The sequence below is a fragment of the Taudactylus pleione genome, unplaced genomic scaffold, assembly GCF_031769625.1.
Source record: "Taudactylus pleione unplaced genomic scaffold, aTauple2 ptg000333l, whole genome shotgun sequence".
NCBI classification, from domain to species: domain Eukaryota; kingdom Metazoa; phylum Chordata; class Amphibia; order Anura; family Myobatrachidae; genus Taudactylus; species Taudactylus pleione.
Window position 1 is genome coordinate 8,025,379 of NW_028284734.1, and position 13,915 is coordinate 8,039,293.

Consider the following 13,915-nt stretch of genomic DNA (forward strand, 5'->3'; position numbering starts at 1 on the left):
TTGACCGTCGCGACCATTATCCTGGCCGCTCACAGTAGCTGTGGGTGGTCACCCAAAACTATCCAAGCGGCCAGGAGGCCGCACAAAAAAAAAAAACGCCCTGATTCAGAGCGAGCGCTCTTTCAGAGTGTCCGTCTCTGAATCAGGCCCTGAATCCTCAGTCTAATGATGACAGATACAGGATAATATATTAACATTTAAATTGAAAACATCCAATAAGGGCACAAGTCATAGTTCTTAAGGATAACTCTTCTATTTGGGGCATGGTAATAGCATGAGAATGGTGACAAGTGTGGTAGTTAGAAGGTAAATCTCATTAACCAAAATATTGTTATAGATTTGGTCTGTAGTCTAACAATATATTGTACTATAGCTGTACTGGTAAAATTGTATTGGATCACATAACTATGTTACAATGTTATTTTGTGTTTAATAAAAAGCTCCCAAATGTGCATATATTAGATTTTTCTATAGCATCTTAAATGATATTTACATTGTAATGGTTACATTGTCAGCTTGTGATAGGCTGTGGTTACCACTGCTTCTAACTCTCACTGACCAGGGAATAGGTGCACCCATCACCAAACGTGATAGGCAGCGTTTTATGAGCAGAACAAATATACAATAGTGCACAGTCTATTTATTCACTAACAAGCGGTGACATCCCTGAGAGAGTGACCTGATGAGCAGCATCCTGATGAATATTGGCTTAGTCACATAATATCTATCACTGTTCATTACTGACATGACACATTTTATAATTACATATCTGCCATTCTTTCTTGTAACGTCAGTGAGTGTATGCTTAAAACCTTTATATTTATCACAGGCACTGGGAAGACCTTTACTATGATGGGCAATGGTCATGAGCCTGGAGTGATATTTCGCACTCTGAAAGATCTATATAAGACCATCGAGGTGCAGAGAGGGCAGAATACATTCTCAGTGTCAGTGTCCTATGCTGAGGTAAATATGAGGAATATGTGCTTGGCTTATATTCTATGTGTCTTATTCAGAGGTGGATGGAACTCTGGGGGTTTGCATAAGATACACATTTACATACTGCACATGTACGGGCAGCGGCGAGCTTACATAGGCCAAGTAAAATGCAGCACAATTAGACATGACGTAAAGGCAGATTTTGGGTTATGTGTCTATTGCCGGTGCTGGAGGGCTGGATGCAACTACACAGAGTGATGATAACTGTTAGCAACGCTATCTTCTGATTGGCTGATTATGTATCTACCCCATCAGCTGATAGTACAAGATTCAGTAGAATCCCGGCTATGTTATATGGAGTCATGGCAATCTATTCACATTACTTAATTGATACCACTAGGACTACTGCAGGACAAAATCATCTTATTTGAGTTTTGAATGAGGTAACAACAGATTATTATTATTATCCTTTATTTATATGGAGCCACAAGGGTTCCGCAGCGCCTAACAAAGTATGTTAACAATTGAGCAGACAAGAAAACAGTGACTTACAGTACAAGACAATGCTGGACAAAAATATTGTATAGAAATATTGCTGCAACAGTGGTCATAACACTGAAATAAGTAGCACAGTTGCAGAAGTCGAGGGGTAGGTGCTGTAAATAATAGTAAGGGAAGGAAAAGCACATGGGGAAGAGGGCTCTGCTCGTGGAAGCTTACATTCTAAATGGTAGGGGCAGACAGACAGGGGTCACACAGATGGTATAGACAGTGAGCATGGGACAGAGTGTTAGGATGAGAGATGGAAGGCTTTGATGAAGATGTGCATCTTGAGAGCCAGTTTGAAGTTTTGTAGAAAGGTGGAGAGTCTGAAAGGGAGAGGTAGAGAATTCCAGAGGGTAAAGAGCAATATGTGCAAAATCTTGGAGGCAGTCATGGGAAGAAGCAATCAGTTGGCAGGAGAAGCAGCATTCATTAGTGGAGCAAAGAGGACAAACTGGAGTGTGAAGGGAAATTAGGTCAGAGATGTAACTGGGAGAGGATTGGGTGATGACTTTGTAAGTGAGTGTGAGGAGCTTAAATTGGGTTCTGAAAGGGAAGGGCTTGTAGGAGAGGGGAGGCAGATGTAGTATATTTCTAAAGGAAGATAAGCCGGGCAGCAGCATTAATGACAGATTAGAGAGGAGAGAGACAGTAGTCAGGGAGGACAGATAGAAGGAGGTTACAGTAGTCCAATCTGGAAATGACCAGTGAGTGGATGAGGGTCTATCCAGGGATATTTTTGAGATGGAAATGGCAGGACTGCAAAACATACTGGATGTGTGGTTTGAATGTGAGGGAAAAGTCAAGGATAACTTCAAGACAGCGCACTTGGGAGCTAGAAAAGATGGTTGTGCCATCAATAGATAATGAAATTATGGGTAGTGAGGTTATGTGGGAGTGTGGGAAGATGATCAGTTCTGTTTAGTCATATTAAGTTTAAATAAGCACTGGGACATCCAGGAAGACATAGCAGAGAGACAGTTAGAGATACGAGTGAGGAGAGAGGGGGGGGGGTCAGGGGAAGAGACTTAGGCCCTCATTCAGAGCCGCTCGTTAGCGGCAGTACGCTCGTTCCGAGCGATGTTTGCACATCTGCGCATGCGTACGGTTTTTAGTACGCATGCGCGAACCAGTCAGTGCGGCCAAAAATCGTTGGTACGCAATATAGCGAGTGCCTGCTATTTTGAATGACAGAATGAGGCGTATGTGGGTGGTAACAGGGGAAGGTGCTTGAAAATGGGGAGTGGAGATCCGAACGCAGGCGTGCTTAAAGGTCAAAACGGGCGTTTTATGGGTGTGTATATTTAAAACAGCAGCGTCATTGTTCACGTCACTGGGTTATTTTATAGCCAGAACTGCTCGCAAATTTGTGGTAGCAAACACCAACCACAAGAATAGCGAGCAGTTCATACGCTGGTCGATGTACTCGATTAATCTAATAAATAGCGGACATGACGTAGGATGCGAGCGGCCAGGGGGCGTTTTTAACAAATAAACGAGCGTATGTTTTGCTCGCTCGTTCAGACTTAGAGGTGTGAACAGACTACAATGTGCGTACGGATCATTTGAATAGCCACCCCTTGTTTTTAAACGAACGACCGCAAATAGCGAACGGCTCTGAATGAGGGCCTTAGATCTGAGTATCATCAGCATATAAATTATATTGGAGGCCAAAAGAGCTGATGAGTTCACCTAAAGAGGACCTATAGAGGGAGAGTAGGAGAGGTCCAAGAACAGATCCTTGGGGGGTGGTAATGTAGTTGAAATATGCTCAAGGAGTCTGGGGAAAAATGGAGGAGATAGATAAGTCGATAGTTGGAAAGAGTGCTAGGATCAAGGGTAGGTTTTTTTAAGAATGGGGGTGATAAGGGCATGCTTGAATGCAGAGGGGACAGTGCCAGATGAAAGGGAGAGATTGAGGAATGGGCAAGATGGGAACAGGTAGAAGGAGAGAGTATTTAAAATAATTTCATTTTATCTGCAATCACTGTATCTGTGTACACCATATGGAACATGCCACTTAAGCATTTATTAGTTGTGTAAAAATAGGGTAATGCTACTTAATAATATAAAAATAACACTATCAAGCCACATCTCTACACCACCTCTGTGTTATTGTGCACTATACACACTTATTACACCTGATATATACCTGTAGCAAATGCTGTATTTCAGCTGGATGCATCTTGAGATAATTCTGGCCCAACAACTAAGGCCCTCATTCAGAGCCGTACGCTCTGAGCAGAGCGCACGCTCTGAATGAGGGCCGGCCTCCATGAAAATGGAGCGTCCTCCTGGACGCTCGTTTAGCTGTGGGTCACCACCCACAGGCTATACGAGCGTGCAGTTTGATGGCCGCGATGGTCTTGACAATCGCGACCATCGAAACTGCGAGCCGGAGCCTGCGGTTGAGGTTTTCAACCGCAAGCTCCGGAGTGATTTTGGCTCTATCAGAGCCAAAATCACTCCCACTGACATCACTAGTGATGTCAGTGGGCCGGCTTCTGACGGGAGGCGTTCCCGTGGGAACGCCCCCGTCAGGGAGGCACGCCCCCGGCACGCCTACCAAAGGGGGCGTGCTGTCAATCAACATTGACAGCACGCCCCCTTTGATCGGACATAACGAGCGAAGGACTTTCCTTCGCTCGTCGCGTCTGGCACATGCGCACGACGGAGCTCCCTCCGTCGTGCGCATGCTCAGTCCAGAACATCGACCCACTTGCGAGCGGACAGCCGCTCGCGAGTGGGTCTGAATCAGGCCCTAAGCTTTTTATGTACATTCTGTGTACATATGCGTCCAACTATAAATGATCCCCCTACATATAATAACATGTAATTGGGCATAACTAGCAATTACCAGGCCGGTAACAAAGTTGAGGGGGCAACTGAGACCCCCTACTCTGCTTTTTTGAAAATTCATGGGGACTTGTGCAGAACTGAAAGCTAAGATGAGCCCCTGCCCTATATGTACATTCCCCCAAAAAATTTTCTTCATGATATACAGCATCTGGAGAACCACAAGTAACCCAAGCCCTTTCCAGATAATAAATGTGGATTACACACTTGCCGTGCTTATACTGCAGACAGTGACTATTCCTTGTATTGCAGAGAGTGATTATTCCTTCATTACATTTTCAGGTCTACAATGAAACCATTCGGGATCTGCTAAGACCGTCCTCTGGATGTTTGAACCTTAGAGAGGATCCCTACGGCAACACCAGGATAGAAGGGATTGCAGAGTTCTTCCCCAGCAGCCCTGAGGAGGTGACTATTATTAGTCTGTGCTACCCTTATGCAGCATCCATGCTCCACCACTAGTCATCCCTGTCTATATTATTATTATTATTATTATTATTATATTTTATTTATAAGGTACCGCAAGGGTTCTGCAGCACTGAACAAGGGGGATACAAATGACAATGTTATATAAGAATAGACTAATATAAACAGGGTTGCTGTCTGTAAAGAACCTAATAATGAGTGAATGAATAAGCAGAGCTCATGAGTATGTGGTTGCTGGTGTAGTGACCCTGCTGTAGCTATAACACATGGGTGTAACTTTATATGTTGTTTTGTGTAACCACAAGAGTGTTGGTGCATTTATATTACTTTCTTTTTCAGGCCATCGCATTACTGACTAAAGGGAATAAGCGCCGCTCTAAGGCAGCCACAGCTGCCAATAAGAACTCATCCCGCTCCCATGCTGTGTTACAAGTCACCGTAAAGCAGACGAGCAGTTATGGAGTGTGCACAGGCCGGCTGTACATGATAGACCTGGCGGGATCAGAGCGAGCATGCCAGGTATCACTTGTATTTTATATAACATTATAATTTCTTTGTATGTCCCCCTGCAATGCCAAGAGGTAAATATCGGAAGAGTTTGCTATCCTTCTGCAGTGCTCATGCTTCACCACTTGTCATCACTGTCTACTCTACAGAGAGAATATTTGTTAGTCACCTCAGTCCCTGGCCCATTGCAGCTTACACTCTAAGGCTCTGATTCAGAGCCGGACTCACTGACCAGAGCGCTCGCTCTGAATCAGGGCCCACCTCCATAAATATGGAGCGTCCTCCTGGACACTCGTATAGCTGTGGGTCACCACCCACAGCATATATGAGCGTGCAGGATGATGGTCGCGATGGTCTTGACCATCGCGACCATCGAAACTGCGAGCAGAAGCCTGCGGTTCAGTTTTTCAACCGCAAGGCCAGGAGTGATTTTGGCTCTGTCAGAGCCAAAATCACTCCCACTGACATCACTAGTGATGTCAGTGGGGCCGGCTTCAGACGGTAGGCGTTCCCTTGGGAACGCCTCCACCTGGCAGGCATGCCCCCGGCACGCCCACCAAAGGGGGCGTGCTGTCAGTCAACATCGACAGCACGCCCCCTTTGATGAGACACTACGAGCGAAGGAAAGTCCTTCGCTCGTCGCGTCTCGCGCATGCGCACGACGGAGCTTCCTCCATCGTGCGCATGCGCAGTGCAGACCATCGACCCACTTGCGAGCGGACAGCCGCTCGTGAGTGGGTCTGAATGAGGGCCTAAATTCTCTAACACACACTCACATATACAGAGATCCAATTGTTTGGCCAGCAGCCAAGTCATCTGCCAGTGTGATTTTGGAGGAAACCAGAGCACCTAGAAAGAACCCACGGAATCACAAAGAGGAACATACAATGTGTTTTCAGGAATATAGAAGGTTACTAAAACTGCACTATGCTAAAAGCTTTGGTTTTGCACCAGTGATCACAGATAGTCCATGCAGAGCACGCCTGGGTGTGTGCCTACTATCTGCTCTAAGGGAACGGCCTCTGCAACCTATAGAACAATCACCAGATGTGCACTGTGCAAGATTTTGTTGCAGTTCTGCTCTGTACAATGAGGAGCAGTGGTGCACCAACACCTTACATATTATGCTAGGAACACCTTCACTCCTCCCAACTCCTCCCCTTCACCTCTATATTCTTCTGCTCCTCCGCAAATGCCGTCACCTTGCTTGGTAAAGTTAAACCCTGATGGAAATCTAGGTGCACTCAGAGAGCCATAACAGGGCATGATTGCACCCTGGGCCACCCCCGCCCCCTGAGCGCTCCATGTCATGATGTTGCATGTACTATATAACATCATTATGTCTTGCAGGGGGGGCAGTGGTTGGCAACTCCATTAATCACAGCGCTAGCTGGTTTTCCTCAGGACGCATGATGGGGTGCATATACTGTGCAGGGTAGCCAGGAGCAAGGACTGTGGGATGGCACTGGTGGCCATAGCTAGTTATCACCCTGCTCGCACAAATTGAGGCACATTACGAGACCAAAGCTGCTCTTCCACTATGCAACGTAAATGACAATCCTTTATGTGTATAATTTATTATCAGAGAGCGAAGTAGTCCTAGGGTAGTCCTGTCCTGTATTCTGAGGTGACATGTAAAATAAGCTCTTTTTTTATTAAAGCTCTTATGAGCGTTGTAATTTGTTTTTTTAATCTTTTTGTAGTGGAGGAGTTATAACAGAGCCTTTCATGTTTATAGCTCTTTTTTCTTATGTTTGTAGTACTCACTAAGCGTGGCCTTTCTCCCTTCACAGCGGTGATTCACAATCTGTTACAGGCTACCATCCCCTTGGTTACATACAGTACATTTATTTCTGTGACCCCCACCCACTGAGACCTTACTCATAACAAATTATATAACATTTTGATTAAAGTATTTTAATTAATGACATAAACCAGTATCAAAGTAATTTTTTTAGTAGCTTGGGTTAAATTACATGCAATAAGAAAAGCATTTCCCCAATATCAATAACTAAGGGGAATGGAAATCACTGTCTTGGGACACAATTGAAGTAAATTATGTAATTAGTTTTTATCATACAATAGTGTATGTGTTTGTACCACATCCACACTGTGACTGATGTCAGATGTGTCTTCATTATCTTTTCTGTTTCTATATCAGACTAAGAACACTGGCCAAACCCTGACAGAAAGTGGCTATATAAACCGCTCCCTTCTGGCCCTGAGGAATTGCATTATGGCGCTACGCAAGAGACCAGGCAGCCATATCAATTATCGGGACAGCAAATTGACCTGGCTGCTAAAGGTATGTAATTACTATGAGATTTCCCACATACATATGACAATACAACTGTACATGATGTCAGGGACAGTAATAAGAGAGAAGGGCCCCATGTACAGTCTCCATGCAGGTCTCCCCCTTCTCTTACAGGCACATGCACTAGTTATACTCTGGCACTGCGCTTTCTCTACTGGGCATGTGCAGGACTTCGGAAGAATGGCACCCATGTCATTTTCCCGGTGACTACATTGGTGATTACAGCAGCATTAGCAGAGTGTTAAGTATAAGCTATGGGTGCAGGGTGTGCGGTATGAGACCACTGGACATGTGCACCGTATACCCTGCTCCCAGGGGCATATTTAGAATGGGTGCAGGGTGTGTGGTTCAAGGGGGGGGCCTGCACTGCACACTGCACTCATACCTTTCATTTATATTTAACTCTCCGAAGTCCCACGGAGTAGCGCTACACAAAACGCCTGGAAAATGGCCACCGTGGCCATTTTCCCAGCATTTTGCACGTGCGCTGTAAGAAGTCACCGGGAAAATGGCTGCCACTCCATTTTACAGATGACATGCTCATGAGCAGTAGACTCCAGGCTCACTCTATCTACTGCTGACATCAGTTCGCTGACAGCAGCCGAGGAGAGAGGAGAGGGCCCCGGACGGGGAGTGAACACGGGCCCCCTCCTCTCTTAATACACCCCTGGATACATCCATGGCTGATGTATAAGTAGCATTAGTCACTTCTTAGATATGTTTTTGGGATACATGCATTTGGAATATGAATGTGAATTATCAAACAGGGCCATTAAGAGACTTTATAATGCCCTGGTACTAAAGGGGTGTATGGGAGTGTGGCCACAGCTCATTGTAAATGCTGAGGTCCTGTGTACAGGGGGTGTGGCCACAGCATCCACGCCGGAACCCCAGTCATCAGGAATGTTGCTCCTAACACATTGTTCTATTGTTTTATCTCAGACAATAGCTGCAATCAACCATTTCATTAGTAATTTGTGCAATCATTTGTTTCTCACAAACATAGTATAAAACAATAGTAGTAGATCTGTAACTGCTCATTACAATGTGTAAGGATTCCTCAGTGATCTCCCCTATAACCAGAGCTTTATCTATCACAGGGCGCACTGAGTGGCAGGAGCAGAATGGTGATGATCACACACATCAGCCCTGCGGATGCTGCCTATGAAGACTCTCGCAGCACACTCACCTATGGGAGCAAGGCCAAGCACATCAAAACACTGGTGAGCAGCCCTCAAGGGGTAACGGCATATTTATCTGTGTTACTGGGTATAACTGTGGTGGAACAAGGGATTTATTATTAAATAAAATAACATTATGAACATTCAAAATCAGTTTTATTAGAAGATTGGTTGGAATGTGATCATTTACTTTCTATTGGAAATTCAGTTGCCAATTAAAATATGTTAAAAATATCTACTACAGGCTCAGTCAGTCATAAAAGCTACACCTGTGGTATTACATGTCTGTGTGAGGACATGTAGGTTACCCATCCATAATCTCCTGTCTCCCTGATGTCTCTGAGTGTGCCAGTGCCCAGTAACTAACTCTCTGCTGTGTACCCTTCTCCTGCAGGTGGAGAGGAACCGTGTTTGTGTCCCCCACAAAATCTCTAAGGCTACAGGAGAAGACAAAGTGCAGCTGAAAGACCCTCATCCTCCAGGTATTCTTGTAATGTAAAGATTAAGAAGTCAGTTTATCATAGTTGTGCACTAAAAATCTGCATCACCGCTTATCGCAGCAATACAGATTGTAGTTGCACCACAAGTTACCATGCTGGGTGATTGGGAGGTGTGTACATATGCTGGTCTTTACAGTTACTGATTAGACAAAGGAAGCAACTGATCCAGGAACAATAGGAACAAATAGGGGTTTACACTTCCAAACTATAATCCATTGCCTAACTGAAGCAAAACATATACCAGACATAGTAACTGTACTATTTCTGTATTCATTTCCACAGAGCCAGCCCATAAGGACCATGAGGACAAAGCGCCCAGTTCCAGTAACACTGGTCCTATGAGACGCTCTGAGTAAGTACTTTGTGCAGATAATACAAAAACAATAAGTAACAATGTGATTTATGAATAGAAATGTAAAATGATAAAAATTGTAATTTATAGATAAGAATAGATTGTGATTAAGTATTTTTTTTTTTAGCTATTCCTATATAAATGTTAATCATAATACACCATAATATCTAGCTATGGGTACTATATTGTACAAATCTAAGCTATTGTTACAGTCTCTTGGAGTCCTTTAGGTGCAAACGTGCCTGTTTTCTCTTTTTAGGGCTTTGCTGCCAAGAAAACACCTGGCAGTACCTGAGCCCGTGGAGACCATGCCAAGTGAACACCTGGGAATACCTGAGGCTGTGGAACCCATGCCAAGAAAACACCTGGCAGTACCTGAGGCCGAGGTCCATATGCCAAGAAAACACCTGGCAGTACCTGAGCCTGAGGTTCATATGCCAAGAAAACACCTGGCAGTACCTAAGGCCAAGGTCCATATGGCAAGAAAACACCTGGCAGTACCTAAGGTTGTGGACCCTATACCAAGAAAACTCCTGGCAATACCTGAAGCCGTGGACCTGGCAGTACCTAAGCCCGTGGACCCCATCCCAAGAAAACACCTGGCAGTACCTAAGGTAAGTGTTTTCAGTGTCACTGTGGTTACTTATCTTTTCCTTATGTCCTAGCATTTATACACCTCTTTGACATTTACTTCTTATATTACTCCTGAAGTGTCACAATTTATACACAATATGAGAAAAGAAAAATAGGTTACTTGTAGTACAAATGATCTTGCAAATACATAGTCCATATTTAATTGTAAATTAAATAAAAATAATTGGTAGTGGACAAGTCCATGGCTGCAATTCAATTCAAAGCTTGATGAATAGCCCCGGGAGGGTGCTCCCAGAGCTGTTGAATTCAGCCTGATGTTTGGCCCAACTAAAGGATTTCTTCTCGCACCCTCCCTAACAGCCTCGCGGCCGGTACTTTAGTCGGAGAATGCCGGTTCTCGCGACTAAACACTCATGTTAAGTTGCGAGAACCACTATTCTCCGACTTGACAGTGCACTGAGTTGAATTGCGGCCTATAAGATAGGCTAAAACTAAGAAATGTGAACAAAGGCATGAAAAACCTTCAGATAAAACTAGTACAACAAATTTATTCCAATTATATATAATAGATCTGGTCATCCATTAAATACTGAAATACTATTTGAAATTCAACTGCCAATTAACATGTGTTAAAAATATCTACTACAGGCTCAATCAGTCATAAAAGCTACACCTGTGGTATTACATGTCTGTGTGAGGACATGTAGGTTACCCATCCATAATCTCCTGTCTCCCTGTTTTCTCTGAGGGTGCCGGTGCCCAGTAAGTAACTCTCTTCTATCCACCCTTCCTCCTGCAGGTGAAGGCGCACCATCTGAGTCTGGCCCACAAGATCCCTGAGGGTGCCAGAAAAATCATTGTTCAACTGAGACTCATCTGCCAGGTATTCTTGTACCATGTACCGTATATACTCGAGTATAAGTCGACCCGAATATAAGCCGAGGTACCTACTTTTACAGAAAAAAACTGGGAAAACTTACTGACTCGAGTATAAGCCTAGTGTGGGAAATGGCAACAGCTGGTAGTGCCCCCAGTAGTAATTCCCCCTGGTTGTGCCCCCAGTAGTAATCCCCCCCTGGTAGTACCCCCAGTAGTAATCCCGCCTTTTAGTGCCCCCTGTAGTAATCCCCCCCTGTAGTAATCCCCCCTGGTAATGCCCCCTGTAGTAATCCCCCCCTGGTAGTGCCCCCTGTAGTAATCCCCCCCTGGTAGTTCCCCCAGTGGTATTCCCCCCTTTTAGTGCCCCCTGTAGTAATCGCCCACTGATAATGCCCCCTGGTAGTGCCCCCTGTAGTAATCGCCCCCTGGTAGTGCCCCCTGTAGTCATCGCCCCCTGGTAGTGCCACCTGCAGTCATCGCCCCCTGTAGTCCCCCCCCCCTAGTAGAGAGAGACGTGATAACAATAAAAAAAAAAATAAACACTTACCTGAAACTCCCGCTCATGGTCCCGCCGCTGTCCGCTCCTCCGGCCGCTTTGCATGGGAGAGACGTCGTCATGACGACGTGTCTCCCATCACCCACTGCGGGAGCTGGAAGATGGCTCCCGCAGTGGGAGCAGCAGCAGCCGCTGAGAGTCTGACAGACTCTCAGCGGCTGCTGATTACACCAAACACGCAGCTGCCGGCTCCGGCGGCTATGTGTTTGGCAGTGTGTAGCGCTGACCGAACTCCGTCCGGTCAGCGCTACACTTGACTCGAGTATAAGCCGAGGGGGACTTTTTCAGCACATTTTTTGTGCTGAAAAACTCGGCTTATACTCGAGTATATATGGTAATTAAAAGTTTAAGGGATCTGTTTATCATAGTTGTGGACTAACAATCTGCATCACAGCTTATCGCAGCCATACAAATTGTAGTTACCCCACAAGTTAACATGCTGGGACAGTTGGGACGTGTGTACATATGCTGGTCTTTACAATTTACAGAAGGCCTTCTTACAGGAAACACACTTTAAAGGTGCCGATGCTCAGCCTCTCAGGGAATAGAGATTTTCTATGTGGGTGTTTTTCTAATAATCCTAAAAGTAAAGATTTGCTCTCCATCTTCCCAAAGCTGATATCTCCTCCCTCTAGTTAGTTGTAGGTCATGTTTTGCTAGTGAAGTGTACAATATATTCACAGGTATTTACTTTCCTCAACATATATGCCCCAAATAGTGCTCAACCAACACTTCTTGACAAGGTTTTTATCTTGTTCATCCACATGATCACGAAGGTGTTGGCGCTGGGGGTGATTTTAATTGGTCCCTAGACCCTACTCTTGACTCCACTAACTCATCCCCTAGATACTCAGACAAACTTCCCGTTGAGTCAAACGCTCTCTACGTGAACACCAACTGGTTGATATGTGGCGTGTACATCATCCCACTGTACAGACAAGGTTAAAACTAGACTCGATTATCTCTTGCTACCTCACAGGTTTCTACACTTAGCAATAGCTACCAAAATAGGGACTATTTCTTGGTCAGACCATGCCTCCAGTGCCAGATTAATGTCCACATGGGCCTGGAGCTGAAATTTATGATGGGCCTATTGTATGCCGCTGAAGGGGGTGGGACAAGTGCCGTAGCAGTGTGACTGGTAATGTGGGGCCATGACCAGTGCGGTGTGGTTGTGGTTTACATAGGGGTGTGGCCAGTGCAGCATTCTCCCAGGACGCTCCAGGCAGTGCTGCATTTTCAGGTGCCGGTGGCCTCAGTACCTCTACGCAACGGCATGACGTTACGCACTTAAGAGGCACGGGGCTGGCACAAGGTGCTCCGGAGTTAGCCCTGCTATGCCGCTGACTGTGCATGTGTAGGCCAGCACTCCTGTGCAAAGTATAGTGCTATAGCGTCTGGTGCCCTCCTAATTACCTCTGGCTGTGAAGGGCGGGAACCATGTAGCAGTCGAATGGGCGGCACTCTGGATGACTTGTATAAAACACATTAAAATCCATTTAAGTTAACAACATTTCAGAACTTGTATTCATCCTTTCAGTAATCCTGACGAAAGAATAAATACAAGTTCTGAAGCGTTGATAACTTAAACTGAGTTTTAGTGTGTTTTATAAAAGCCGTCCAGAGTGCCGCCCATTTGACTGCTATATATATATGTGTATGTGGGTGTGTACATACATACACACCCACATACACACCCACATACACGTAAATTGTGTAGGTACAGGGGCTTGAGGCACACTTAAGGGGACTGAAGCAGGTGTGGTGTAGTATGTTGACAGTCATGAAAATGTCGACATTAGGGTTAGGCTACATGGGGGGGTTAGGCACTAGGGGAAGGTTAGAGTTAGGCTACGGGGGGAGGAGGATAGGGTTAGGCACTAGGGGGAGGTTACAGTTAGACTGCGGGGGGAGGAGGTTAGGGAAAGGCATTATAAGGTAAGGGGTAGGCATTAGGGTTAGTGAGGTCATGACCCAATCCAGAAGCCGTGCTGGAGTCACTGCAGCCATTAGGAGCAGGTCAGTGAGCGCTGGGCCAACAGGGATGATATGTCGACATTCCATCACTATCTACATGAATGTTCGACACGGACAACTTCAACATTATGACCATCTTGACATTCTCCTATTAACATGATGAATGTTTACATATCATTCCACATCCGCTTCAGTCCCCTTAAATGTGTCTGAAGCTCCTGTACCATCCCTATTTACCACCATGTGTGTGTATGTATATATACGCACACACGTACGTGCATATATATA